This window comes from Anser anser (assembly GCF_964211835.1).
Source record: "Anser anser genome assembly, chromosome: 2".
NCBI lineage: Eukaryota > Metazoa > Chordata > Aves > Anseriformes > Anatidae > Anser > Anser anser.
Genome location: NC_139721.1, coordinates 21,715,103 through 21,742,827, shown reverse-complemented (window position 1 = coordinate 21,742,827; position 27,725 = coordinate 21,715,103). Strand labels below are relative to the sequence as shown.

Sequence of the window (27,725 nt, the reverse complement as noted above, 5' to 3'; positions counted from 1 at the left end):
GTTTAAAATCAACAACCAAAACTCAAACCGACTCCTGAGCAAAATGGGGGCCCTCTTGGAGGCTCGGATATTCGGCCAACCAACCACCACCTCGTCCAAGTGGCAGTGAGGACATTCGGATTCCTTTATCCTATTTTGTTTGTGCTGTTATGATTTAATGACCCGGTGAAATTCATTTATCCGAAACCTTTGGTTATCATGGATTCACAGAGCGATTTTCTTCATTAGAAATGAAAACCATCAGCTGGCCAAACAACAGGGGAGATTAAGAGGGTACGTGACCAAAAACTGAAGCACAGAAAATGTTGGTAGCAACAGCCTTCCTACCTGATGCTATCAGAAACCTGGGTATTAAGATTTCTTCAGTAGCTCAGTGGACTAATTGCATGACAGCACATACATTATTCATATTACTGGAGACAAAATGAGAATTTAAAAAAAAAAAAAAGGCTAAATGCATTTCCTTTCCAAAATACAATGAGCAATTGCTCAAGGGACCAAGCGAATTACCAGAGCTTTGAAAAAAGGTAAAATATAGTTGTCTAGGAGGGAGGCAGAAAAATCAAACAGGCTGAAGTGTTCATCAGCTAGCTTAATTTCAGTGTGAAACCGAGGTGCCCCAACAGCAGACGCAGTACTGTGCAGGCCGTGTGGATGTCTGTTTAGCACCAGGGGAGCTGGCAAGGCGAGAAACGGTTTTGTTCTTTCCCACCTTGCATCCAGCCACAGCGTTTGCAACAGGGAAGAGGAAAAATTTTGTGCTGATGATATCTCTCCAGGCAGCTGGCTCTTCTCTTGGGAGGGGACTGCTCTTGGGTGAGAGAAGCCATTCATATCAGATTCAAACTGAGGTGTCATCCTCAGCCTCAGCCCTGCGGAGCAGCCCTGACCAATGCACATCCTTGAAGCGAGACTACGCCCTGAGAACAAAGCCATGGTCCTTGCAAGCACAAGTGTGACCCTACTATTTGTGTTCTTCCAGCGGTCTCCGTGTCTTCTCGTGCCCTCTTCTCCGACCACAAACAGCTTGGTGACAAGAGGCATTTAACCTTATGCTCAGATGGTTCCTGGTGGTACCGCACACAACTGCAGCGAGGCTGGGGAACCTCCGCCCCAAGCCGGGGAGCCCACAGCTTCCTTTCACACACACTGTGGCTACGTTATTTATATTCTGCGTTCTGCATTACTACGGGAGGTTGCTGTGGTGGGCAGCACGCGTACCGCCAGGGGAGCTTGAAATCTGGTCTGACCCTCAGTGCAGGACAGGTTCCCAGCCACTGCACGCGTGCGCTCACACTGCATGTGTGAACCCATCTCCCCTGAGGGCAGAGCACCCGAGCAGGAGTGCCAAAGCCTTCTGGGGGAGCAGGACCTGCTCTTTTGCCTGTCAAGCAAGCCAGCAACAAAGGAGGTGAAGGACAAGGCCAACGTCTGCAGTTAGAAAATGGGAGGAAGGAAAGGATCAACTTTCCCATCACATTGATTTCCCAAGGGCATCACAAGCTGGGCTAACTTTCTCCTAAATTTTTGGCTTCTCTTCTCCACTCTGCTGCTCTCAGCCTGCAGCACAAGCTCTGGGCTTCACATAAATAGGAGGAAACAAGCCACAGGCAAAGGAGCAGAGGGAAAGGCCCAGCAGTACTAACAAATTGCACATTTCCATGCCCGGAAGACATTCCAAACTGTTTTTAAATGCCTATCCACACCTCAACATTTTTTCTGTCCCCAGCCTCTCCCCTCCTCTCCTGGGCATTTATTTCTGTAGAAAAGGCTGACAGATTTTAAAGGAAGACTTACTTGGCTCAGACACGAATAGGCACTGCATGGGGAAGGGCACTGATCCCTGCTGAGTCAGATCAAAACACTTCTGGCATCTGTTACGCAGCACCCAAAATCGGCCATAAATGAAGCACAGTATCACGAACAACTCAGGAGTTTACCACAGCCACAAAAATGAAATATTTAATGGATCTGCTGCTCATGCAAGAGCTGAGCACAAAACCCAGCTCCACCCAACTGAGGAGTGGTGCAAGGAGCTGCACTGAGACAGCAGAAACCCACTGGCGTTGGGATCTGTTCACTGCTGCCCATTGCTTGGAGTAACTCAGCTTCCATCCCAGCCTCGAAGCAAACGAGAGACTTACTTCTGCAAGGAAAAATTCAAAAGGCTTTAAATGTCATTGAAATACGTCTTTGAACACCACCCACATAGCTTTGATTTTTTTTTGTAATTCTTAAAGTAAGAGCCACAACAAACCGTAAGGCAAATTTAAATGTTCTGAGGCCTCTTCCCTCGTGCCTTGTAGCATTGTGAGCACTTTAAAAATGTGTTATTTGCTTCAAAATGTGCTTCAAACATTCCTTAGGAGGTGCAGTGCTATCCGCCAGATGTACCCCCGAACTCCACAAAACCCTAAATTTTGCAATTAAAAAACATTCCTAATTATTTTAACTGGACAGTCTAGATGAGGCAAACCTGGGCTGGTCACAGCAGGCCTTTGGCTTAAGCCCTTGGGCCCAACTCTTTGCTGCTCTGCAAATGCAGCAGCTGCTTTCACTGGAGTAAGATAAATGGGCTCAGCTCCTTCCACAAAGAGCATAGCACCGATTTTCAAGTCTGTAATTCTAAGAGAAAGGAAAGAAAATGGTAAAAGGCTGCCAGCACAGCACAGAACTGAATTTCGCTTTGTCTGGAAACAATACAAGGTTCGCATGCAAGGCCTGAGGAGGACACAAAGGGCCCTGCCGAGCCCTGCATGCTCATGGCAGAGATGTCTCCAAGCCCACATACACACCACACGTGCTGCTGGGCTGGGGAAATCCTGGGGACAGCCACGGCTCGGTAAGCACCGCTGGGCCGAAGGATAATCCAGGAGAGAGGGAGGCAAGCGGAGTTTTAGACAAAGGCCAGTACCACCAGGCATCACACAGCACAGAGCAAGCTGCAAGGAGCTCTGGCCAGCTGCCGAGGGCAAGCCTCAGACAAAAGATGAATTGAGCCCTAAATAATAGCTCTTGGTCGGGAGCAGGATCCCTGCGCCTGGAAGCATAACGTGTTTTAGTCTGCCAGCCCCCTGACAAACACCAAATGCCAGTGACTCTCAGACATACAGGAGGCCAGCAGAACTGGCTAACCTTCTGGAGGATAAATAGGTACTTAAAGAGCTCAGTTCAGAAAGTAAATACCCCCCAAAAAAGAGACAGTATCTGAGGTGGGCACTGGGCACCTGAGTATACATTCTAGTGACCTGACAAGAGCGGAGCTGAACAAAGTTTTTCCACCCTCTGACGTGGTCCCCATCAGGTTTGTATTTGCTGAGGCACAGTGAAGTACCTGGGGAAGGCCATACAACAGCCTCTCCTGACCTAAAGCAGGCCCCGCATTTAAAATCCACTAACTCACAGACTGCAAGATTAGAAATAATTTTTTTTTTGCACTACCTTGGAGATGTGATTTCAGTGTCTCAATGGGGCTGGCACTTTGTCTCAAAGAACTACACAGCACAAGCTCCAACAGGGTGATTTAACCTCCAAACAGTTTAAGAGAAGTACTAGGCCATGAGCATGGGCAAACAGGAGGGAAACCACTGGGGAAAGCTGGATTAAGACCCTGCTGCCATTCAGAAGCCAACAGGTTGTTGCAAAGTGCTCATCCTCCGTGTGTCCAGGGCCACGTGGGGGCTTGTCATACACAGGGCTGGGTGGCCATGCTCTGGTCCTTGTCATACCAAGTCACTGGGCAAGTGTGACACGCTCAGACTGGAGGCCCCAACAACACGGCTGTTTCTCAAGTGCCTCAAATTATCATATGAGATACTTACATACCCGTGTGGCCTCTCACCTTCCCTGCCCATCCACCTTTGTCCACGCGGAAAAGCAGCTGGAAGCAGGGTATGCAGGGGCCAAGGGCTGCACTGTCCCCCACCACACGGCACACTCATGCCCTAATGCTCCAGGGTACCGGATGAGGTGGAAATCCTGGTGATGGTGGGGACAACTGCCCGGAGACCAGCTGTTGGCTGACTAGCTGCGATGTGCAGGGCACTGGTCTTGAGATATTACATGTGGACTGCTGGAAGAGAATAGTTCTGTAAATGAGAGACCACCTAAGGACTTCCAAAACCTTCAGAGGAGAAAATCTGCTTTCCTTGAGACCTACAGCAGGGCGCACAGGCAGGGTGCAAGGTGGGCCATTTTGTATTCTGTGAGCAGTAGAAGAAGAGCGTTTTCAGAGGAGGTTTAGGTTGGATATTAGGAAGAACTTCTTTACTGAAAGGGTTGTTAGGCATCGGAATGGGCTGCCCAGGGAAGTGGTTGAGTCACCACCCCTGGAGGTCTTTAAGAGACGTTTAGATGTTGAGCTTAGTGATATGGTTTAGTGGAGGACTTGTTAGTGTTAGGTCAGAGGTTGGACTCGGTGATCTTGGAGGTCTCTTCCAACTTAGATGATTCTGTGATACAGCAAACCAAACCCAGAGGTGCAGAGCCCAGGGTGTAGATTTGGAGTGGAGAGTTGCAGCAGTATGGGAGCTTGGCAGGTCCTGGTGGCCAGCAGTCCATGGCCACGGGGTGGAAACCAGGTCCCATGAGCTGTGTTTGTTGTTACAGAAAGGGCTCTAGATCCCTGTGACTCCTGAGGGTAGTGATGAGTTCCTATGAATGGGCTTTCACCACCGTATGGAGATGATGCACAGAACATGTATTCCTACTCCTCATCATCCACACTGTTACCTAATTTTCTGAGGAGCAAAAGAATTTTCTTGGTCAACCACAGGGCTTCAGGGATCACAGGATCACAAGAAGCTCATACAAGTCAATGCAGACTCACCCACAAAGTCGCAAGGGCCTTTGAGAACTACTCCTACCTTTGCTCATAGTTTACTGAGGTCCAAATAAGGTTTTCTAGCTGAAAGTATTTCCAGCTGAAGGTGTTTTTGGACAACTGGAGGCCAATTTGCTTATGGTCTGGGCTTCAGAACTCAGGATTAAGGCTCTCAGGTGGGAAAGGATATGGAAAATGTAGAACAGGGATGGAGACAAGGTCTCTCCAAGTTCAAAACTACTTAAAATTCTTGCACAACCGATAGGGCACTAGTCCTCCAGTCCTTCAAGAATAAACCATGCTTAAAGCCACAGAAAGGAGAGGCACACACTGACTTTTTGCCACAAAAGCCCCGTGGGATGGATTGCCCCATCAAGGTGAACCAGAAGGCATCAAAACTGCTTGATCCATCTACAGTGTTTGCCTGCCATAGGACAAGACAAGGATAAACTCTGGGGACCTTGGTGATATAGCTCGTGTTTCCCTTAAGCCAGTAAACAGCTGCTGTCCAAATACCAGTTGCAGAATTAAAGATTTGACCCACTTTGAACTCATCTCAGTCCTGGGATTGACTGGACAGAGTAAATCTTCACTAACTCCACGTGAGACATTCCTCTCTATGCTACTAAGAATAACTTTCTGTAACATCTGCTACTCGAATCCCACACATACGTGGTAGCACACAGAGACTGAGCATGGGGGTAACCTGTGAAACCAATTTTGTTTATGTTTATAACCTTTCGTGCCTTTCCAGACAGGCTTGCCATTTACTTCCCCTGAATTTGCAAGCTCTTCCATCACTTCCCAGCCTACGTGTCAGTGGAGCTGCAGCGCTGTGTCTGCAACATTGCAGCCCCTCACTCCCCCAGACCCTTTTACTCCAGCAAGTGCTCTCAAAAGCCTGGGATTTCCATTTTGCTGGGGGCCCACTGTGTTTGCGCTTCTCAGGCATCTCACAGGTTTATGGCAGGTTTCTGGGAACCTTAAGTGTAGAACAAATTTAAGAGCTAAAGGTCACCAGCAGTGGAGAGCACTTCAAAGTCGATCCATGCAACCAATGCCTTCGCTCTGAAAATGGTATTTTTTCTTCTGGTGTGTGTCTAATGCAAAAGGGTGACCTTATACGAAACTCCTAAACTAATCTTCTGCAAGTGTAGTTGCTTTTTAACTCAGTCTGAGATCTACAAGATAGAGCTTTTGCATCTTGCATCAGCAGTTTTAGTGCTAAAAAAATCTTTAGAAATACACAGTTTTCTCAGTTGTACAGTTCTCAGATGATTTTGATGAAACTTACTAAATTATTCAGCACGAGCTTAAAGCCAAGAAAAACTGCTAAGATAAAGTACAGATTTCAAGTGTATTACCTTGTTCTTTTAAAAAATTCTGCTGTGACCAGAGAGTGAAAATTCATGATGTTAAAAAAATTTTAGTCAAACTATCCAAAGATTGGAGCAGCAGAATTCCCTGAATCTCAGGATGTGTTTTCCTGGTATAATCTTGGAAAGACTGAGACTAGAGCTACAAATGGGGAGGACATGACCATGCTAAAATGAGAGCCCAAAGGCTTTGCAGTGCCTTGCCCATAAATCTGAGTCACAGTAAGCAACCTCTGACAGTGCTAGCTTTGAAGCACTGTTTAGCTAAGAACAAAAAAAAAAAAAAAGTGTGCCTCTTCCCACGATAATTATTCAGCTTTCATAAAAAAGGGGAGAAAACAGAAAAATAAAAATTGAAAAAATAATACCAGGAAGCACATAGGCATTGCTCACAAAATACAAGGATAAATCTAATAACTTTTGGAATTTCTATGGAAATAAATTTTAATGCAGTTTTCAACACAGGAAGTGTGGCTTCAGCTCACATGAAGAGAACGTGCACAAAATGCATTTCAAAGGTGCTCATGCAGCTACAGAGCAATTAGTTGCAGCCATCCACCCTGCAGCTGCTAGTCCAGAGGCACTACACACTTATCTACTGGCATGCAGGGTTGATCAGTTGTTACTTCAAGCTCAAATAGTGTTTTTTGCACTTATGATCACAGTCTGTGCACACATTTCTGTGAGTGGACCTCAGGTTTTCATTTCTGAAATCTTCTTTCTCTAAAAAAAACACAGGGTACCTGCAAGCGGGGAGCTGAGACGTCAAATTCAGAGTTGGTTCATCTTGTTGCTGCTGTGAAATCTGATGCAAAAAAATATTTGAAGTGATATTGAATCCCCTGAAGTCAAACACCTTTCATTTTCAGCAGTTTAAAAACAAGACATTTATATTTCACTATGTGATACAGATGGCTTGGATGCTTTTCTCCTCAGCTGGAATGGCCCTAACAGTTGATTGTAATGACCATCACTTTAAAATACAGTATTATACAGCTCCCTCGGTACACATGATGATTTTATATAGAGGTTGATGCTTTCTCCAATATTATGACCATGTTTAATTCAGATATATTTGGAACACAGCAGGAAAATGTGCTACTTCAAGATTGAACTCCTACTGCAGAAGAACAAGATAAGAAATTCAGCTTATCTTTCAATTAAAGCAGATTGAAAAGAGCAGTCAGTATATGAGCATTAAAATGTATGAACCTCACTAGCATTGCTGAAGTGGAAAGCTGTTTTCTGTTCACGGGGCGCTGCTGGGTGGGGGTGTTTGTGAAGAGACGCCAGGAAACCTCCCGTGGTGGTGGGAACGCGTCTGGTCTCGCCTCTTCCACCAGCACTGCTCTGGAGCAGCCACCCCGGTGCGAGAAGGGAGTGTGGTGGGTGGTGAGCTAACATCATGCCTGCCAGTGGCTGTGCTGCCCTTTTTTCCTGTGTACCCTGCACAGTACTGTCCCTCGGCTCACATCCAGCAGGCTGTGAGCTCCCAAGGGCAGGGGACTTCTGCCCTATAATTGCCATGTGTCACCTTCATCCTATCCCTTAATTCCCAGCTTTCCATTAAAAAAGGTAAATTTGCTCTGAGATGAAACTAAACTTTTAGTTGCTTTAGAAATAACGTTGTGCGTTTTTTTCCAGTTTATCAGAAATTCTTGGAACCTAGTTTAAAAATAAAATAAAATGTATTAAAATTTTGTTTAAATTTTATTTTAAAATTTTTCTATATAAATTATATTTTATTATATAAATTTATTTTATTTTATTTGTTTTATAATAAATTTTATTAGTTATAAATTTTATTGAGTCTTGTGGTGAAGTGGCAGGAGCTAAGGAGAGGATTCTCCTAGGTCTTGCCAAAGGCTGCTCTGAAACTCTGGACTGAATGCACTGAAAGAAGCCAAATGATATTCTATAGAATAGGCAAATCACCAGGAGACAGGACGAATAACCTTCAGAGGCACAACTTCCCTAAAGAAATGGTGAAAAGGGTCATTATTTTGAAGAGTGGAGTGTAAGAGAGAACTTCTTGGAGGTCTGTTTCTATTGCATCAGTAGCAGCAAGCTAAATATAGCTTCGGAGATGGCTGCTGTACTCGGGCCCATCAGATTGGCAGTGGAAACCCTGCGCAGCCTCCCCCCCATCCTTTCAGAGCCGTTGTTTACAGTGAATAAAATACATAATTAGGCAAGCAGTTGGCAAAAGCCATGATTTATCATATTAAGCAATTAAGCAGCACTGGACTGATTTGGCTGCAGCTCTGAAAAAATCTGCATGATGAAACAGTGCCACTTGACATTAAAGACGAACTTTCCTCAGGTCTAATTTCAGCCACCATTCATGGGGAGACCAAATTTCTGTGACTGACTGACTGAGTGGGGAAGTTGGGCCGTGCAGAAGCAGAGCTTTTCTGTCTGTCCCTGCAAACTGTGGTAGCTGCAGCAGGGCCGGGCCAGCCTGGCCTCAGCACCTTGGCACTGATGAGCACCGTTAGCAAGAGCAAAGCAGGGTCCCGGCCTGCTTGTTCCCCTCCTGTAAAACTACCACACCACCACAGGAGGGGAACATCAATGTCACAGAAGACAGAGCGGCTGAGGCCGGCAGGGCCCTCTGGAGCCACCCGGTGCCACCCGTGCCCAAGCAGGAACACCCAGAGCAGGGTGCCCAGCACCACGTCCAGGCGGCTTCTGAAGGGCTCCAAGGAGGAGACCCCACAGCCTCTGGGCAGCCTGTGCCAGGGCTCCGTCACCCGCACAGCACAGAAGTGCTCCTGGTGCTCAGGGGGAGCCTCCTGGGGGCCAGTTTGTGCCCAGGGCCTCCTGTCCTGGCACTGGGCACCACTGCACACAGCCTGGATCCGTCCTCGCTGCACCCTCATATAGATTAATAATGTCCCACCTGAGCTTTTTATTTTCTGTGCTGAGCAGTCCCAGCTCTCTCAGCCTCCCCTCACAGGAGGCGTGCTCCAGGCCCTCCATCATCACGGTGGCCCTCTGCTGGACTCTCTCCATTATGTCTGTGTCCCTCTTGTGCTGGGGAGCCCAGAACCAGGCCAGTACTTCAACCTCACCAACACTAAGCCGAGGAGAAGGATCATTTCCCTTCACCAGCTGGTGATACTTTGCCTAACGCAGCCAAGAATATCCTTAGCCTTCTTAGCAATGAGGGCACATCGCTGGCTCATGGTCAACTTGGTGCCCACCAGGACACCCAGGTCCATTTCTGCAGAGCGGCTTCCCAGCTGGGAGGCCCCCAGCCTGGTGCCTGGGGTTGTTCCTGCCCAGGTGCAGTGCTCTGCCCTTCTCCTTGTTGAACTTCATGAGGTTCCTGTCAGCCCATTTCTCCGGCCTGTTGAGGTCCATCTAGATGGCAGCATGACACTGATATATCAGCCACTCCTCCCAGTTTTGTGTCATCAGCTGCACTGGTACCACACGAGCATTGTGTCTACTGCTGAGCAATACTGGCACAGCACCAGGACTCCTTCCAAGCCCCCAAGAGTCAGAAGGCTGGGGGTGGGCAGGAGATGGGGAGGGGACATCACCAGGGCAGCCGACCTAAACTGACCAGAGGGATATTCCATGCCATGTGGTGTCACACACAGCAATGAAAGGTGGGAAAAGGAAAGGAGACAGGAGAGGTGGGCTCTCATTGTGAAAACATCTATCCTCCTGAACAACATGGTCAAGTATCACTTATTGGGGAGAAGTAGAGAGAGTAATTTCTTTCCTCTCTCTCTGTGCTTCCACATGGCTTTTACTTGTTTAGTCGTTGTTCCATCCCACCCCACCCCACCCTTTCCCTTTAGTTAAATTATTTAATCTTCCCTTAATAATAATAATTTTCCCCTAATAATTATTTTTTCCTTTAATTAAGTTATCCTTATGTCAACCCCTGAGTTGTTTTTTTCCTTTTCTTCTTCCCTCCTCTTCTGAGGAGGGGGAGTGAGAGAGTGGTTTGGTGGAGTTCAGCTGCCTAGCAAGGTAAAACCACTGCAAGTAGCCACCCCAAAACTGCAGAGCCATCTGCTCTCTCTGAGCCCCAGTATGCAGCCTTCATGTTTACCCACAGAGGCAAGATGGATCCCACCTTAAATTGAGCCTGAAACCATCTTCTCTTAATTTAGGGAAAGAAACAAGCACCAGCTAAGATGATGGAGCAGCCACACCGTCTAGTAATGCATTTGTTGTTTGCTTTTTATCTTTGTTCCATTAGTGAGCACAGGCATTTAACTCTAATGGAGTCATTTTACCTCTCTCCATGTTTTCAGAGCAGAAAGGAAGAAATCAAAGCAAAAACAAAGTTTCATGCCCATCACGCACACATGTAGAGTGCTGCCAACAATTTTTCTTTTTAAAGATCCCAGCTTTGATGTCTGACGTTTTCTCTAGTTAAAAAATGATGTGACTTTCTTCTCATTTATGCTGTTTAATTCCAGCCAGTTTAGATAACTGAAGTGTTTCGTTTAGTTTTGCTTTCTGCTTCCCCACGCTAACACAACAGTGCTTTGTTTGTACTCTCCAGCATTGCAAGCAAAATGTTCAGATAAACTGTTCATGCCTGGAATTGTTAAATGTTTGAGAAGCCGTCTGTACAAGGCAGAGCTTGAAAGCCTTTATAAAAATAAAAGGTATCATTATTTTAATCAATAACTAGCTGGTAATGGCAAGAATTTTTAAAACTTAAAGTTTATTTCAAGGGCCTGACTTGAGATGCCGTAATGGGTGCTGAATTACTGGAACTGGATCATCATTTTGGCAAGCAGGTTTCACGGGAGTGCTTTGTATCAGGTTCAACCCCACAATCACTCTTCACATCCCGTGGTCATTATTCCTCAGATGAAACACCGAGGAGATGGAGAATCCCCTATGTTTTGCCTGCAGCAGGTACACACAGTCAATACTGCTATTATAGCTACCTACACAGCCAGAAAGGATTTTTTTTGTGCTGTCAGCGATCTGCACATCAAAACATGCTCAGAGCAGAAGTGAGAGCTAATGAGCTGCCTCCTTTGTGCAATTTTATCAGAGATCAACAGATACGGGTGTATGAAAGGCCCCTGTGTAACTAAAGGCAGCAATGGAAAATTTCTGATTACATGAAATATCAGAAAAGGAGATGCTTTTTTTAAGCAACACTTCTCCCGTGGTGGTTTATTTCTTCCAGCTGTTTCAGGGTTCTGAGGCAAGACATCTTGCTGCTTAACCAATGTAAAAGCCCTATTTTTATCTCAGTTTTTATGTTTTTTTCCCCGGTACCAATTAAGCAATAAAGTTAGGAGTAGTTAGAGGGAAGTTCTTTAAATGAAAAAGATGAAGGTCGGGTCAGGAAAACACCTAGCTGCTATCGTATTTGCTCTCAGCCTCCTTCTCAAAGCTCACCTTACTCCAATGCTTTCAAAACATGCCATGCCTAGTCATTGATATACCTAAAGTAAACTTGCTATTTGTCCTTCCTGCTCTTTTTTTTCCCTTGTTGTCACCACTATTTCCAGGTTCGATACAGCTCTGCTTCCTGACATGCCAGGCTCTGATCAACAGGCTGGCTTTTAGGGCAGAAATGCCATTGAGAGTGGACATGCAGGAGGGGTTAACTGCCCTGGGACTGCCTGACCTGTGTTTTAAATTATTTCTTGCACTGTTTTGCTTCTCTGTTCATCTGAATATTGGCTTTCTCCTTCCCACATGTTCCTTCCCTTGGTTTCTCAAGGAGATGAGGAGAGAAGGGACAGGCAGTGAGGGGATGCTCCAGGACTTGCTGTTCACCCAGTGATGCTGGGCAGCATTCATCAGAGAAAACAGACCCCAGGCTCCAGCCTGTTCTCCCCTTGCACCTACTGAGCTAGGGAGGAAGGGAAAGAAAGCCATGGAAGGGAGAAATACGTCCCACCACGTCTCAGCTTTAAACTTGGAACTCGTTGTGATCCTGCAAATGTTTAAAAGTGGCTTTCTTTAAGAAGAAAATAATGATTCTGCAATATTTATATAGCTCTGAGAATACCCAGAGGCTCTCCTCAAAACAAAGCCGATGTTGTCCCGATGAAAGTGCTGATTTATAGCCTCAGAGATGGCATCACCGAGACAGAAGCACTCAGACCTCCAGGAGTGCATTTATTGCAGGAAATCAGAGCTGAGGCTCAACCTGAGAAGCAGCAGCCACATCTCTGCACTGTTTGACCATACAAGACTTAAAAATCATCTCCACTTTGGAAAAATATAACCCGATTTTGTTCCTTCTGCCTCGCAGAGTGGCTCCTCCTCAGAGCAACTCTGCAAGCTGTTTGAAGAACACCATTTTCTTCTAGCTATGAGATAGCCTGTCTTCCATGCGTCTCATCGCAGCAGGCAAATCTGCTGCCTGAGATCCGAGACTAAATAAAAGCTCCAGGCTGGTGCCACTGGAGGGATGTTCAGTTTACAGCACGGATGTTTTGCTGCCACGGCTTTCTGAGGCAGCTTCTGGGGCGTAAGATGCACCAGGAGGAATTTTTCCACTGGCAGAGTTGCCCAGAGGGCAAACACGAAGCCTTCGGACGTCCCGACACCTCGCCTGCATCTAGGACCGAGTCAACACAGCACTGTACACATCCCCGAGGGAGCCTGATTCTGCCATGCCCTGAGAAGATGCACTCTGCAGACAAAACCACAGCAAGCACCTGGACAGAGGATGAGGCCATCCTCTGCAGGCCCATGTCACAGAGCACGCCCTCATAGACACCCCGCAAAGTGCCTGCTCTTTGCGGGGTAAAGTCACTTTCCTCGTGGCCATCCCTGCAAACTCGACCTCGACATGAGAGGTCAGTTTTGTTGCCTCTCCTCCTTCAATAAATGCCTCCCAGGCCCACACAGGTGTTTCCCACACACTGGTGTGGCCCCAGGGATTCACCACAGATCTGAATCAGCCCTCAGTGAGCTCTCACTCTTGGCAGGCCTAAGCTACCTTCCACTGCACACACAGCTGATGTATCTCTTCTCCTAAACCACTGAGTCTACACCAACAGGCACGAAGCATGAGATGGGACAGCCCTGCAGCCCCATGGTGCTCCACCAGGCCTTGTCCCCACATGTTCTCCCCCTCAGCTCCTCTGCACACCAGCTCCAGCCCCATTTTTTGTCTCACGTCACCCTCCCTCCTCTCCCACTCCTTGGGGACAAGCAATCCCTTCCACTGAAGCTACACAGGTTTTCTGCCCACCTGTTTCCCTCCCACCCCAGTGTGTGCTGGGGCTGTATTGTAGGGACACTGTTTGGGAAAACACTCACCTGAATATGTGCACGAATCCTACACTCACAGGAGGTCCTTTTGTCCTGATGCACCACTATCAACCAGAGTTAATTTTTACAACTGTATTTATAAGGAGGAAACCTCGGAGTCCTGTGTTTTTCTTGCAGGAATACCGGTGTGTGTGTCCCTTATTTCAGCTCTCTGCCATGCTCCTTGTCCTTTTGCAGCTTTTGGCTCTGTCCTTCACATGTGCTAGTGATTATCCCTGCTGTTACACCCAGGCTAACAACTTTGCTGTTAAGGCTGAGCTTTTGTGGTTTCAAGCAGTAAACCAGGATGCACTGGTAAACGCATTTGTTAAATGAGCCTTCTTAGCAACTTGTTTAAGAGCAGTAAATCAGACGTGCAGTGAACTAGTTAATTAACATTTTAAACATATTGTTACCTCCATCTGGCCTGAGGATTAGCCAACATGTGGGGTCTTGCCAGGTTGTTTCCACTACAACACAACTGGTGATGAGAGAAGCATTTCCTCGGTGCAATGGTGTTTGTTTATCCCACAAACCATACACAAAGTCTTGCTTCCCCCGAACACAGAGAGCAAACAAACAGGAGCAGGTTCCTTGCTTAGCAGCCCAAGTCCGCCTTCCCGGGGAGCATCGTGCCCAGGAGCCGTCTCCTGGCTCGCTCCCAGCGGCTGCTCGCTCCCGGGTCTCTTACCCCGGCCTTTCAGTGGCTCCATAACAAATACATTCCTCTGCAAAGTTAGAGGGTTATTTTTAAACACGCACACACAGCTGTAATCCATCCACCGCCCAGCCCAGCGCTCACCAGGGCCTCTGGGGAAACCCTCCTCCCACACGGCCTGGCTTCTGCTCAAGCCTCACAGACACAGCCAGGTGCCGCGCTGTAATTATGCGGAGGTACGTTAATTGCAGCTGCCACTTAGTCAGCGTGCATGCCCAACTGTCTTTTGCTTTGGCTGCTGCCAGAGCAAGAGGTCAGGAATGTTTGTTGCAGCAATAATTAATACTTTGCAATGTGAAATACAGCGCAGGTGGGAGGCAGCAGGGCGGATGGGAGACCAGCCGTTGCGACACCTTGGGATGGATCCTGTCCTTCAGCAAGGAGCAGGTAAAGGCAGCTCAGGCTTTCTCAGCTGACCCACTGCCCAAGCATATATTCCTGTATTTATACCGTGCTCAACCCTGTGCTTGCTTTGCTTACGTCTCTGCAGGCCCACCGCATCTGCCTGCAGGGGTGTGGGAGCTGGGCAGCCTGGGCCGGAGCTCCGTGGATCCAGGCCCCAGGGAAGACAGGGCTGTCAGGGAGATGGGGAAGGCTTTGTTCCCAGCCAGGTCAGTAAGGAAAAGTTATGGGATTGTAGCCATGCCCATGGCTGCTGCAGGGTGCCCGGGAGAGCTGCAGGCCTCTCTCATTGAAGGTGAAGGTGTGCAGGGGCTGAAGCGCCTCTTCGTCAACATCGTGGAGGGAAGCACTGAAGGCACTGACCTGTCTGCTCACCACAGCTCTAATATCTGAGCTGGGGTGAGGTTACTAAAGAAAATTCAGCCCCAAACAGGTAAAAACAAAGCTGCTAAAGGCTGCTCTTCCTTAGCCCATTGCCACAGGAGCCTATGGCTTCTATTTTAAGCTGTCCTTCAGAAGGAAATCCTCGTGCCTTTAGCAGAGAGGCTCACAAAATGGGCACCATCCCATCTACAGGGCAAGTGCCAGCTTCTTCCCAAGGGGCTGCTCAGTGGATTACTCATGAAGCGAGAGCCCCAGCTCCAAAACATCCACAGCCTTGATGGACCGGGAGCAGAGGCAGCTGCAGGCCGTGCAGTGCTCGCTGCCACCCCGCTCCCCTTAGCCCCAGCTGCACTTGTGCAGGCTGTCAGTGCATTTTTATAGGGCTTCAGATTTGTTACAGAGCAGAAAATGGTTTTCAGGGAAAAGCAAACACACCGTGTACTTTCTCACTGATTAAACCAGACTAGCTGAGGCAGGTCAGCCAAGGTATGATGGTATGATGAAAACAAGGCAAAACATTTTAAAGTAGAAGTGATTGGACAAATAGGAGTGAATACCTTCTACAATGAAAGAAGAAAAAAAATAATACAATAAAATAAAGGTACAAATGATGCTGTGGCACTTTAAAAAATGTTTTCCCATGTACAAGTAGAAAAATAATGAAACATAATACTGTACTTCAGAGATATAAAAGGAAATGAATTTATGAAGATGGAGCAGAAGTGGCAATATTACAGTACTGATCCACAAGCAACCGCTGTGCAGCAGAGCACCCAGACCTAAGAAAGAGACACATCATCTAAAATGTCAGCAGTCAGACAGCCGATCCCTTCTCCATAGCAAAGACTGTTACAAGGAAAATGCTAAAAACAACCAAACACCACATTTCAATATTAAACATTCACGCTCAGAGGCCCAAATGCCCCAGACATGCACGTGGGACTACAATTTGGGTTGGCGCTTTGGAGGCACAGAGAGCAGGAGCTGTGGCTCTCCATGAGGAACACCTGGCAATTAAAAAGCCACCTCAAGGAAAGGCAATCCCAGATAGAGTTTCTGCAGGGGAAACTTAAGAACTTTAATATCAATTTTTTATTACATGGCATTCTTCAAGATACAGTTGTGGTCGTAGCCCATCAGGTTAAAGCGATTACTGTCGGGTGATTCAGCCACCAAACTCACTTAGTTCCAATGCTGCCCATGCAGAACTTTCTTTTAAACATTTAGTCTTCAGTTTCTCAACAACATTTGCACCAATAAGAGAATAAGTGCCGGCTTGCTACAGGAAAACACAGGGAAAATGCTATTTCTGTGTAGCTCCTGTGCCTTCCTCTGCCAGAACAGACAAATGAGCCCGGCTCTTCCATCCACGCGGGTGATGCTGGGAGGAGAGGGAACAAAGGAGAGATTTGCCGTGACATCTCCAGCTGCCAGTGCCCGCACCTCTGAGGTGCAGCCCCAGGCCTGCAGACCCACGGCACGGGTTTGGAGGGAGCTGATTCAAACCAGCCATCTCCAGGAACTGACCACCCCCTCGAGCTCCAGCGCAGAGCAGTGGCAAAGAGAAAATCCATTTTTTTGATTAAAAATGAAATCTAGAGCATTCAGAGCACAGATCCTCCTACATCTCCTTTACTCACTGCTAATGTGTAGAGAACGATGAGGAAAACCTGATAGTCTGTTTATAATCTTCCTTTTCCATGCTGGGGGTCACTTGTCCTTTCTCCTCTCCACCATAATTTTTTAGGTGCATTGAATCATCTCTCATTTCTGAAGCAGTTGCTCTTCTGAAGCACAGATGCTCTGCCTCCTACCACCGAGTCCATCACGCTGCTCTGCGACCACAACCACTGCAGGCAAATAAAACTCCACAAAATCTCCATGGAGCGGCATTTGGAAGCTTTTAAGGAACAGCAGTGCCTGTGGCGGAGAAGCCCACCCCACCGCCGATGACAGATGGAGGTGGAATAAGCTTTCTTGGTCTCTTTTTAGAGAACACATGCTGCGCCAGCAGCAATCCGACCAGATCCCTAGCGCCTCACCCAGTTTCTGCCCTGCTCCTGTCTGGAGATCTGCTGCCACAGGAAGAGCCCACCAGCCAGGACACACACACGGGTGTCCTGCTGAGACCCGTTCGCTGCCCTCCCTGCACTCAGGAGCATTTCACGTAGTGGTCAGCTCACGCTTTCATGCCGTCTTACCCCATGAAACTATTGCACTGCCAAGACTGTTGCAGGTTGAAAGGTTTCTCACCCATCTGATGTGTGAAAGTCTTGAAAAAAAGACAAAGGAAGGAACCGAGCCCGTGCAGCACAGGCATGGTCATGTAGAAAAGAAAGTGTCTTTTTTCTTCTCCTTTTCAATCAAAACTGGCGTTACTGTCAACAATAACAGAAAAAAAAAATTCAGGCAGAAATGGGATTTGTTAAAATTCACTAGCATCTCTGCGTGTATCCTTTCATACATACTAATGGCTAATCCTTCTTGCAACCCTAATATATTCTTGATGGTTGCAGTGTCTGGTGGCAACACTCTGCAGGCTAATTCTCTGCTGGTTAAGTAGCATGTATCTATAATGAACCTAGAAACTTTCACTCTCCCTGAATATCTTCTTGGATTCTCATAGGAGGTGAACAGAACCTTCTTCATACCGACGTATAGTGTGTATATATATTATATGTGTTTACTATATATTTATTATATGCATAAATACAGAAATTGTTATATCATTTTCTTTCTTACTGTTCATTATAAAAGAAAATCCTGGCAGTGCCCTGGAGTTCTCTTATTTTCACCCTTTTCCAGGCGGGCTGAGCACGGCCAGGTAGGTGTAACCCGCTCAGAGGCTGCTGCCCACGTCCCTCGTGTGTTTTCCTGCAGGCGTGTTGCTTTCTTTTCTGCAGCAGAGCAGCCTGTCCTGAGCCACGCAGAGCCATGCCCAGGGACTCCTCCTCCCGGGCACCCCTCTCCCCAGCACTACCTATAATTCAGGATTAGAAATGGGTGCAAGTATCTCACATTTATTCCCTAAATAGGGCACGCAGGGTTTGCTCGCCCTTCCCTCGGCTCAGCGGTGCAGCACTTCGGTACATTTACTGACAGCTAAAAATAGACGGCCCATGCCTCAGCTTCCTCTTCTGAGTCACCAGGAGCTCTCTGACCAATCCACACTTGCTCAGCAGATGTTTGGGCTCCGCTTCAGAAGGTACGGGGAGCCTGACTCCAAGAATTGGCAGGCTTGCAGACCTTACCCATCGCCTTACAAGGCTCCTCGGAGAAGGACGTGCAATAATCACGATAACGGGACGCTGTCTGTCAGGGGGACGCCCCGCTGGGTTTGCACTACCTGCGAGGCAGGTGGAAGCAGCCCTGCTGGTCAGCGGGGTGTCCCCACAGCCTGCAGGGCAGGAAGCCTGCACGGTCCCGAGGGGGAAAGCTGGGGCTCCTCTGGCTGAGAGCACACGTCCCCACTCAGCCCCTGGGCTCCCGCCGGAGGGAACCCAGCTTCTGCACAGAGCAGCTGCAAGCAAACACAGCGAGCAGGGACCTCCAGCGCTGCGCAGGGCTTTGTCCCAGCGCTGTGGGAAGGCAGAGCCAGAAACGTGCCTGCAATCCCACTGCCCCTGCTGCGGGCTCCGGCACAGCCCGGGGGCCGGCACCCGGCTGCACTGTCACCATGTCCACGCGGCGTGTCTAGCAACCCCCAATTAAGCTAACAGCTAATTATATTCCTCTAATGAGACAGCACGCTTTGCTGGCTGGAAGAGAGGATGGGGAGACAAGACTTCTGGTTTCCTTTTCAGGATCAACCAAAATGAGTCATTGTCTCAGCTTTCTCTCAGCTTGAGAATGATTATTTATGTATTGTTTATTTAAAGTTTGTTCACTTTTTTTTTTTTAATTAAAAGAGAATAAGTATAATTTCACTGAAAATAAAAATAAATCTATTTTTAAATATTCCAGTCTGGATGCAGTTCGCTTAACAGCAAGAAGTGGGTGCGGGGATATCAGAAACAATATTGTTATTGGGAAACTGTTACTAGCTGGTTTCGCTATTCTGTTCAAAAAATCAGTAAACCAGTGGTTGTTATTTTTGGACGGAGTTTATTTAGAAAAGGCCTGAGTGCAGCAAATCAAAACCCGGGCTTTTGCATGCTGTGGCTTTACTGGTTTGAAGCAGCTCCCTTCAACCGCAGCTCTCTCAGACTGACGTCTGCATCCATACGCGAGCGGTACAGATGTGACAGGAGCGGCACGACTGGCGTGGAGGCACCTCTCGTGGGGGGCCTGAGTGGCCAGGATGAACTAACAAGATTCAGTCACCTTACAGAGTCACAGAGTGATGGTGCCTGAGGCCGGCAGGGCCCTCTGGAGCCACCCGGTGCCACCCGTGCCCAAGCAGGGACACCCAGAGCAGGGTGCCCAGCACCACGTCCAGGCGGCTTCTGAAGGGCTCCAAGGAGGAGACCCCACAGCCTCTGGGCAGCCTGTGCCAGGGCTCCGTCACCCGCACAGCACAGAAGGGCTCCTGGTGCTCAGGGGGAGCCTCCTGGGGGCCAGTTTGTGCCCAGGGCCTCCTGTCCTGGCACTGGGCACCACTGAGCACAGCCTGGCTCTGTCCTCCCTGCACCCTCCCCTCAGGGATTTACAGACAGTGATGAGATCCCCCTGGGCCTCCTCTTCTCCAGGCTGAGCAGTCCCAGCTCTCAGCCTCTCCTCATAGGAGGGGTGCTCCAGGCCCTCCACCATCTCAGTGGCCTTAAACACCCAATCCTTCTTCGCAGGGCAGTTATGCAGCCATTCCCCTCCTGAAAAAATGGAGGCAACCTAACCACAGGATCAGGCAGCACCCAGGCAGGCAGCTCAGGCTCAGATTTTAGTTGGGGCCACCAGGAGCACAGGGAGAGGAGATGTGCCGGGAGCTCTGTGGGGTATGATTGTGGCCAGGACACAGCTACTTGTCTCACATGCAAAATCCCAGGTGAGGTGGCACTCTGAATTCTTTTTTCCAGAAGGGTCCAGCCATGGACTCATCCCAGCTGTGCAGGAGCTCTGCTAGCCCAGCCCCAGCACTTCATCTCAGTCTCTCCTCTGCCTGCAGCCCGGTAGAGAGAAGCAGAAGTGGAGAACTTGCAGGATTTCAGAAGGAAATCTGATTTCCCTCGAGTGTCCTGATCCTCACTCCTGGCTCTCTGCTCACCTATGGCAGCTGCCTTCCACACAGTACACTTTCCTAATTTCCTATCTGCACCAGGAGCAGCCGTGGCAGGAGGTTCAAATAATTGTTTTTACAAGACCCGCTTTCCGCAGAGCCTTTTGAAGGTCACGCTGATTATTTCCTCTGGAGCGAGCAAAGCGCCATGTAATTATTGCAAATGTCACCTGGTGAAAAATCACTTCTAGTCAATCACCTCGGCCCGGGGACAACTGCTGCAGCCCTCTGCTACTGCAGCAAGCCAAACAGAAGCGACAGGGCTCACATCTCTCCCGTCAGGACTCGCGTACTCCTCCAAGCATGGCAAGCTGGTGAAGCAACACTCCCAAGAGGCATGGTGCAAGCAGGGTGCAAGCACACCAAACCCTCAGCAGGGTTTGCACACCAAGAAATGGGACCTGTCCCAGCAGGCACCTTGGCTTAATTCTTTTGTTGTAGAACTCTGGGTCTATTTAATCAAAATTCGTGATGCTTACAGCTTGAGGTGAGTTGTTTCTCGTTTAGGTAGTGCTTGAAGAAGATGTGTTTGGCCTTTATTGAAAGGAAAATAAAGCAAAGATGATTCCGTGACATCAACTGCATTGAATGTATTAATAAGCCGGGGAAACCCAAGCATGTCAGGAAGAAAAAAATCATTAAAAATTTGGTTACCTGTTCCAAGCATTGTGTCATAAGCAATCAAAGTTGATATGAAAATAAATTTTATAGGAAACAAGCACTCACCAAACCACAGTGATGAGCAGCAATACAAACACCTCAGTGGGAAAATAGCCCGGTTCCAAGGGAAACTGTCTGGATGTGACTGGCAGGCAGTGCTAGCCCCCTATTTATTAGAGGGCCCAGGAGACCTTTCACACATACATACACAACCATCAGATATGCATCAGGGCTGAACTGCATTGCAGAGATACATGGAGTAAATTTACCTGCTTATTTATTTACCCGTCTTCTTGGAAATACTGGCAAAAGTAAAAAGGACACACCGGACTAGAGAAAAAAATTATTAGTGGCATCTTAAGTTACCCAAAGGTTGAAGGAAAAATCTGAGGGATGAACAGAGAAAAGAGCAATGCATTTGTACTGTTCCCTTCAACTAACTGCATACACCCCAAAAAAAGATAGCTGACATAATTCACCTGCACCATGTTGGTCAATGCAATAGAGGTTTCTCCAGTTTTTCTACCTGTATTAGCAGCTGCCACCCAAGGAACAACAACAAAGTTCTCTCTTTTCAGTGCTTGGAGTGAAGCTGACACAAGGAAGTATTCTTCTGCAGCAGCACTGGAGGAAAATTAATGCATTTAATTAATTAAATTTAATTAATTAATGGATTTCCTCTCTCTAAGTCTACTTAGAGTAGTTCAGTGTTCAGCAGGCATTCAGATAATGCCCTCAATAATGTGCTTTAACTTTGGGCTAGACCTAAAGTGGTCAGGTGGTTGGACTCGATGAACTTTGTAGGTCTCTTCCAACTGAAGGGACTATTCTTCTATTCTATTCTATTCTATTCTATTCTATTCTATTCTATTCTATTCTATTCTATTCTATTCTATTCTATTCTATTCTATTCTATTCTATTCTATTCTGTTCTGTTCTGTTCTGTTCTGTTCTGTTCTATTCTACTCTACTCTACTCTACTCTACCCTACCCTACTCTACCCTACTCTACCCTACTCTACCCTACTCTAGCCAGATGTTCCCCTCCCACTGTCCTACCAAGCATCTTCCCCCAAGAGAGCTGCTGCAGGGCAGCAGTGTGGCGATGCTGGGGGGGTCACAGCCAGGCTATTTTTAGGTGAAAGGAAGCCAGAGATCTGACTCTCATCAGATCCAAGACACCGCCTCCATCCCCACACTCTGCACCTTCAACTCTGCCACACACTGAATGGTTTGAAAGCACGAGAGTTCAACAGGGCCCTTGAGGATTTCAGCATTCGTCTGAAAAGTATTTGGCAAGTCTGGAACCAACAACATCACTCTCTTAATGTATTCCAAAGCTCTTATGAGACACATCTTTAGCCCAAATATCTTATTTTTAGAGCAGCATCCAGTACTTGATCACACTAACCTCTACTCTATTTACAATTTCTGCTTAAAAAGGATACTACTGCTTCATCTCATTTGTTTCTTTCAAGACACAGCTCTTGCAAAGTCAGCTTCTGACACCCTTCTTCCTGCTGGATCAAGGCTGCTGTGCAGGCTAAATTGCCCAAAACAAAACAATGCCTAACTGATGTTGCATGTTTTCAAATAAATATCTCAGCAACAGCTAAACTAGTTTAAAGTGTTAGCTTTTGAGTGGGTAGCATTTTGTCTTTATTAACAATTTGATGACCGTGTAACTAAAGAAATATTCTAAGGCCACAGACATGTAGAGCCTCCACGGAGGCTCTCTTGTACATCACTCTGGCAGATGTAATAAATCTCATTTCAGTGCTTCAGAGCTCAATGATACTTTAAAATGGCCAGAAACCAGTTACCAGTTGCTATTGCACTCATTAGTCTCTTCTCTCCTTAAAAAGATAGACCTAAAGATATCATCTAACAGGAAATCTGATTTTCATCCCAGCCTTTGCCTGGCCTCCTTACATACATCCTTCCTTCGGAGTCAGTTTTTTTATGTGTCATTTTTGGTCTGCAGGATTTAATTCCTCCAGCTGCAAATTCTCACTGTCACGCACAAATCAGACAGACCACTGATTATCTAAATTCTGCCCACAATTATTTTCAATTTATTTTTATAAAAAAAATGATTGTTAAAAGTATGTGTATTTTTGAGAGTAGCATCTCTCCCCAAGTATTTCAGGTTTAGTTTTTAAAGCTGAATCTTTTGCTCTGAGATGACAGATATAATGGCTTCACCCAGCCAGCAACCAGTTCTCCAATTATATGCTTTCAGTTTCTCCTCATAGAGGAGTGATCAGTCTGTAAGATGGAAGTGGAAGGTAATCACTGCAAGCAGCTGAAAGAGCAACACAAAATAAAAGATCATCTGCCCCTCTTGAGCACCACACTGTGGGTTACACGCTCTTTGTGCTGTGAATAAGCAAATGGTCCCTCTCCCCACCTTGTTCCTTGGTCACCGTGCAAATGTAAGTGCCAGGGTGCAAAAATCCCAGCAGGACTTGTCTCCTACACCTTTTTAAGACCCGGAGACCTCAACCAGCCTCATAGCCAGTGCTCTGGGGCACGGCTGCCTGTGCCTGATCCTGGGGTGCACAAGCCTGTTTGCCAGCCCACGCTCGGGTGCAGCCACAGCTCAGCCGTGGCCCTTCCCAGGGCTGGGGGCGACTCCTGCTCACAGTGAGGAAGAGCAGAAGGATAGGAGAAAGCCCTGGGGAAGCAGGGGCAGGCGCTGGGTTTATTTCTGGGCTCTACTTTGCACCTCCTGAGCCCTTTTTGTCACTCGGAAAATGTGGTGGTGATCGAAACCTCCTCCAGCCCTGGGCAGGCACTGCTAATAGCACTGCTGGGCTGAGAACAGTGCCCTGAGACGCAAAAGTGAAACAATTTAGAAAGTAATTAAAAGAAAAGGTTGCTACGATCACTTCAATTCCAGAGTCAGAGCTGTGTGACACTCAGCCAAGCCCAGGAATGGCACCACCAATACACAGAAGCTAAATTGCATTTGAAAGGGATTTCAGTTCTGGTGATCAGCGCTGCTATTAAATTGAAGTCAAGGATTTTAGGAGCTTCTTTCTTTCAGAACTGGTCTGGAATTTCATCTGTGCCAGGGAGTTATTCTACGGGAGGAGAAACTAGTTAAAGAAGCATAAGCAACTCAAAACAAAATTAATAATTTCTAATAAGTATAACCTAATCCTATTTCCCCCTAAATATATCCTTCCCAGCAGGAACCCCTTCCTACCTGCATCTTCCCATACAGGGGAAGGAGTCAGCAGCACACTCAGGGCCGTGCGCTCCCATGCAGTGAAGGAGATGAGGATTTCCAGTGCTTCATCTCCACGGTCTTCCCTGATACCACCCACCTCGTTGCCACTTTCTGGTGGTTGGCATTTAGGTTCACACCTTGGTGGCAGCCGGCATCTGCCTGCTTTTCTTTCTGGATGGACACAAAAGTGAAGTTTTCCAAAATCCTAGTTTTCCCAGTGTCTGCACCTTTTTTTCCCTCCCTTGAAGGGCACCCCACGCGAATGCTGCTCCCCGGCATGTAGCGGGGTGATGGAGAGCTGCCTCTCGGGCACAGGACGTGGGAGCTGCGCAGGGAAAACCCTCCCGGGGCTGCTCAGACGGACAGCTCACCTGGACGCCCCTGTTACCTTCCCTGTGAATGAACACGTCCTTCTGCCGAAATTTTCCAGACCTTCTCAGCCCGAGGCAGACAGCTGGTATGCCAAATTTTGGTCTAAGCTGTTAAAAACTGGCAAAGTCAAAAGAAACAGAAGTTGAGTGGCTTTAATGGCAAGTGCCAGGCAGCTTTAGCATCATGCAGCAGTAGCAGCTGCGGTGCTCTCTGCTTTGGGATGTGAAGTCGGGGGTCAGGCAAGCATCGAGGTGTGTTTCTGCACAGCCACAGAGATTACTGGCATCGTGCTGTCAGTTTTGCCCTAGGTCTGAGGTAGGTTACTCTTGTTTCGTGGTGTACATGAAGTTGGATCTACGAGAAGGAATGAAATTAGATGTTATCCTGCTTACTTTCTGGCAAGGATTTTTGGTCTTGTTCAAGCTTCTGAACATAAACCCTAGGCTCTTGGTTTCCTGGGTCACTGCTCTACCCATTGAACGCACTGCATTTAACTTCATCTCTTTCCCCAGGAGGCTCAGCAGCCAACATCCCAAAGAAGAGCAACAACCCCTAGGTGGGAGAGGTGCCCACCTCCCCAGTGGGGGCTCTCCTGGGTCAGCACGGACATCTTCAGGCACGGGGAGGGGTTTGCAGAGGGATACAGGGGGTCGGATCGCGCTCCATCGCCGAGGTGCCAAGCTCCAGCCGTGCCGGGATTAAGGCAGTGCGGATCCTGCCCACGAGCACCTAACGTGCCAAGTGCTTCCAGCTGACCGGGGACCTTCCTGCTAGTCACAGCAGTGCAAGTCCCCGTTTGATCCAAGCGGGTACCAGTTCTGCAGCAGTCACGTAGATTTAGGTCAGACGCAAGGCCTGACTGATTTTACTGACAGCCGCCGGGGACCGGAGCGAACGCTGCTAAGTCAGCTCCAGCACTCAGACCTCGGCTTCTGCCACCCATCCCTGCAGCATGATCGCAGGCTGCAGCCACCCTGCTGCGCTCAGGCAGGAGGGAAACCCCAAAATCCCAACCTGGCCAGGGCTCCCAGCACCCACGGCGGGGCGCTGGGCTCCTCCCCGGCCCCAAGCCTTTCCCTGGGGACCGACCGTCCTGCTCCGCAGCGAGGGTCCTCAGAAGCCCACGAGATGCTGGACGTCCCACAGGCTCCAGGGGAGGGAAGCGCCCTTCTTCTGCAAATTCTCATTGCAAGGAAGAAAAATACGTTGCTGGGTCATGTGGGTCTTGCAAGCCTGAGTTTGCATACCTAAAATGCTTTCAGTTTTAATAACTCTTTGGACTACGATTGAATTTAACTCCCTGCAGCAAAGACACGCCAACCATCACCGTGGGGTTTCAGAGCTGTTAAGCCCCATCCTTTGGAACTAGATTACTGCCCCAAAAAAAAAAAAAAGGTCAAGATTCTTCTTAGCAGATGGTTTCACGAGAGGAAATGTAAACAAATTCTGCAATCCATTACGAAGCAACACCAGCGTCCAGGCACTGCCAATGTTTCACTCCCTACGTAAAAAGTAGTGGGCTGATATTATCTGCAAAGGAAGTCAAATGAGCTGATACAAATTGAAGCTTTTTAAAGAAACAGGAAACTCAGCATCATATCTGCACTCACAGTCTAGACTAAGCCCAATCTTTTAACCATTTATGATCCTGGCAATAAAGACGAAGAGAATTATAAGTTGCTATATGAATACTTAAACAAACGACAGCAGTTCTAATGCAGGGAAGTAATGGTCTTATGGACAAGAGCACATGGATATCAAAACCAAACCTAGCTTCTCCACTGACTTTTCACTGTGGACCAGGCTAGAGATTTTCTGTACATGATACACATATTCTGGGGCTCAGATAAGGGCATGGACCATGCCTGCCAGCCTTTTAGAAAGAAAGTTTGACTCAAGGAAGAGAGCAGAAGGTTTGGGCATGGAAGAGGGAGATATAACTCCCAAAATGTTTGCGTGACCTTGAATAAAATACACTTTTTTCCTCTTCTTTCTGGCCGGGCTGTCCTCAGCCTGCAGGGAACAGCCTGGCTCTTGCAACGGGCTTTGCACAGGAGCCGGTATGGTCCAGTGATCTGCCACTCACCATTTATGAAAAGAGTTATCAAATAGCTATTAAATCAATTATTCAGATCAAAACCCCACCCTGCCGTACTCTGAGCACCTTAAGCTCAGTTTCACATGAAGCGAGAGTGCTCAGCGCCCTGCACCACGGCACCCTGGCAGGAGGAAACGCTCGCGACCACGCCTGCCTCGCACCAAGCAGTGAAAGCAGAGAAAGCTCCACCAACCCCTCGGTACACGTTTCTACTTTCCCCAGGGTCTGGGGCACTGTGGGCTGGAGGAGAGGCTTTCCCTGAGCCTACGCAGACTTCTGCACAAAGCCAAACAGTTGGTGCAGCCCATGCCTACCTCCTGGCAGAGCTGGTGGGTATTACAGCAGGTCAGGCTCTTGGAGGGCAGCACGCTGAGCTGCTGTGCTGAGCAAACACCCTGATTTTCACGTGGTATGTGTGGCACCAGGGGTGTCTGGCATGGCATGGCATGGGTGGAAGGGGCCGCAGGTTCTTCGTCAGCACAGCTGGGCACAGCCTGGCTCTGCACGGTGGGGAGCGGCGGCATCGAGCAGCCAGCCTGTGTCTGGTGGTGCCCAGTGCCAGGACAGGAGGCCCTGGGCACAAACTGGCCCCCAGGAGGCTCCCCCTGAGCACCAGGAGCACTTCTGTGCTGTGCGGGTGACGGAGCCCTGGCACAGGCTGCCCAGAGGCTGTGGGGTCTCCTCCTTGGAGCCCTTCAGAAGCCGCCTGGACGTGGTGCTGGGCACCCTGCTCTGGGTGTCCCTGCTTGGGCACGGGTGGCACCGGGTGGCTCCAGAGGGCCCTGCCGGCCTCGGGCACCCTGGGACTCTGTGATGTGTACCAGCAGGGCTCCTCGCCTTCACCTCCTGCCCGAGGCTTTCGCTCAGGAGGCAGCTGTGCCGGCAGTGGTGTGCGGGGCCAGCCAGGGCGATGCAGCCCCAGAGGGACCTGCCACCCCGAGCAAGCATCACTGGTCCTGCACAGCCGCTTGCACCAAAAACCTGCCAGAGAAAACCCTCCACCGAGCATTAAGCTCTTCCCCTTCAAAAAGAGAAATACCTCTTCCACCCCTCCAGCCAGGACTGTGCCAATGTTCTGTCACCTGCTATTTGTCATTGCACGCACTGAGAAAGGCTCATGCGGGCATAAAAGCAGCACAGCGACCTAGATGGAAAGTGGCTTAGTGAAACACAAGCTTTAGTCCATTGTG

General features: G+C 48.3%; 2 long non-coding RNA genes across 6 annotated transcripts in view; one reads left to right on the top strand and one right to left on the bottom strand.

Annotated features, from left to right (window-relative positions):
* The first annotated feature begins 14,210 nt into the window (after positions 1–14,210).
* Positions 14,211–17,393, top strand: LOC310893500. Its single transcript, XR_014579029.1, has 3 exons — positions 14,211–14,349; positions 14,479–14,560; positions 14,664–17,393. It is a non-coding gene; the product is annotated as an uncharacterized lncRNA (long non-coding RNA).
* A 137-nt stretch (positions 17,394–17,530) lies between these two features.
* Positions 17,531–27,725, bottom strand: part of LOC310893499 — a 45,054-nt gene continuing 34,859 nt past the window's right edge. For all 5 annotated transcript variants that reach the window (XR_014579024.1, XR_014579025.1, XR_014579026.1 and 2 more), the window contains one exon: positions 17,531–27,725. This exon is cut by the window's right edge. This is a non-coding gene — a long non-coding RNA (uncharacterized lncRNA).